The sequence below is a fragment of the Eschrichtius robustus genome, chromosome 1 (assembly GCF_028021215.1).
Source record: "Eschrichtius robustus isolate mEscRob2 chromosome 1, mEscRob2.pri, whole genome shotgun sequence".
Classification (NCBI taxonomy): domain Eukaryota; kingdom Metazoa; phylum Chordata; class Mammalia; order Artiodactyla; family Eschrichtiidae; genus Eschrichtius; species Eschrichtius robustus.
Genome location: NC_090824.1, coordinates 93762102 through 93764287, shown reverse-complemented (window position 1 = coordinate 93764287; position 2186 = coordinate 93762102). Strand labels below are relative to the sequence as shown.

At 40.2% G+C, this 2186-nt stretch overlaps 1 pseudogene; it reads right to left on the bottom strand.

The window, feature by feature from the left end:
* Positions 1-803: 803 nt before the first annotated feature.
* Positions 804-1691, bottom strand: LOC137759542 (gem-associated protein 2 pseudogene; annotated as a pseudogene).
* Positions 1692-2186: the final 495 nt, after the last annotated feature.

Sequence of the window (2186 nt, the reverse complement as noted above, 5' to 3'; positions counted from 1 at the left end):
TCCAGATCATGCAGCAAATGGGTAAATCCTGCTTCCCAGAACACCTCAAGCCCATAGTACACCCTAGAGTGAATTGGAAAAAGGCATGCCTGCCTTAAAGTGGATGCACCCACACAAAGGCACACTGCAGCCCCCACTTGCTCCTTCAGTTGGGTGCTCTGGTGCAGTGCACAACCTGTACAATGTACAGGTACATAATAGCTTTGATATCCTCCTTGTGAATGTTAGCACCTCTCTAACCCAGCAACGAGTCTGTGGGAGGGACCCAGAACAAGCAAGCTGATCTTATAAAGAAAAATATAGGGCCCAGAGAAGAAGATGTGCAACAGGTCTATGGGGAAGCCACAATAATGACATAATTTTTAGTGGAGGAGAATGTAATAGAAAGCTTGAGCTCCACATCCCTGAAAGCTATTTTTTTCACATTTTCAATACAATTTTTATATGTATATATGTAAATAAACAATATAACAGCACCAAGGACCTCTGTAAAATTTCATCATACAGTTTCTGTGCAGGATGCTTCATCAATAAATGGCACTTAATTTGTTTTAAAAACATTTGATTTCAGAAAACTCTTTAAACTGTCCATCAAAAACTGGGTGGGATTTTCCAAAGACACTCAGATATTCAAATCAATACAATCTGTCTTCTGAATATCAGCTTGAGTTACACAGGTTAAGCGGAGGACCCTTCGCATAGTGTTGAAGATATGATGCAATTTGCGCTTGAATTGGCATTGTACTTCCTCAGACTTAGGCTGCCATCATCACAAGTATCTTCTATCCCTGAGATCAGCTACATCAAGATGGCTTATCATCTAAATCACATTGGTGAAAATACCTGCTAACCAAGCAGATTAATAAATTCAAATTCATCTTTGCTGTCCACTAAGAGCCTCACTTCAGAGCACCTTCTTGCAAGCTGCCAAATTAGTGAATGATCCTCAGGTAATAAAGGTTTTCCAAGACTAGCCAATAAAGCATGAAGTCATCATCCCAATTCTGTAATAATTCTCTTTCTCTAAGCCAGTTACTTGTATATTCCAAGACACTAGTTACTGTTGACTGATTTATTCTGCTAACAATAAGAAGCAAGGGAGGAAAACCAATCTGGGTATAATCCATCCCAGGACTTTAATTTGTAGCTGATCCAACAGCCCCTTCTGCATATAACATTTCACCCAGACAAAAGTTTTTACAGCTTGCTTCATCTTCAGATTTTGGAAGAATGAAGGATATTTATCCCGGGAACGGAGAAATAATTACATATTTTACATAGTTGAAAGGCATGATCCTGTTACTACCCAACTGCTGAGATTTCCAGTGACTTCAGTGTCTGTTCACGCTCTGTTGAACAGTTGAAAACGGTGCCACTTGTTGCTCTTGCCTCTGAAGTTTGGAGGAATATCCTTTAGGAGCAGGTTTTTATTCTGAAAGAGAAACATTCACACTTTGCTTCCTTTTCAAATTCTTTGGGTCGATGTGAGCTACCACATCTGGACATTGAGCTACTTCAATCTAGACTGGCCTTAGGGATTCCTGAGGCATCCTTGGAGATAGAGAAGGAGCTAAGTTTTCTGTCAAGTTGCAGGGCTCCACTGGCAACAGCTGAGGCATCAAGTCTTCCACTGCAGACTCCACTGGCACCTATGCCATGGTTTTCAACTCAGCCAGTTCCACCCAGCACATGTGCCAAGTCTAGGTTGGCCACTGCACAGGCACACAAATAAGCACTTTTGGCAGACAGATGAGCAAGAGATAGGCCTTAGGGGGCTAAATTATGTATAAGTAAGCCTGTTGATTGTATCAAAGTTAAGGTTCCAATGGTGTAATGAAGATTTTGAATTTAGTTCTTTGCAGAAGTAGTGATCAACATCCCCCAAAGGTATTTTCATTTTTAATCAATACAACCTTAGAGTAATTTGTTCTACAGTTCATCCATTGTCAGAAGTAAATATTTTCTTTAGGATCGAGTAATTTATTGCTGGAAAATAATGTAGGAATCTTTTAATCCTACCCTTTCATTTCACAGATAAGAAATCATGTGTACAGCTCAGTGATACATAGCTAGTTAATAATGATGGAGACTGGCCTAGAATCTAGGTCTCAGGACAAGAAGTCTATTTCACATTCCATCAGTGCCATGCTAAATGCCCCAAATACACACCCATGTCCCAGGTTCAA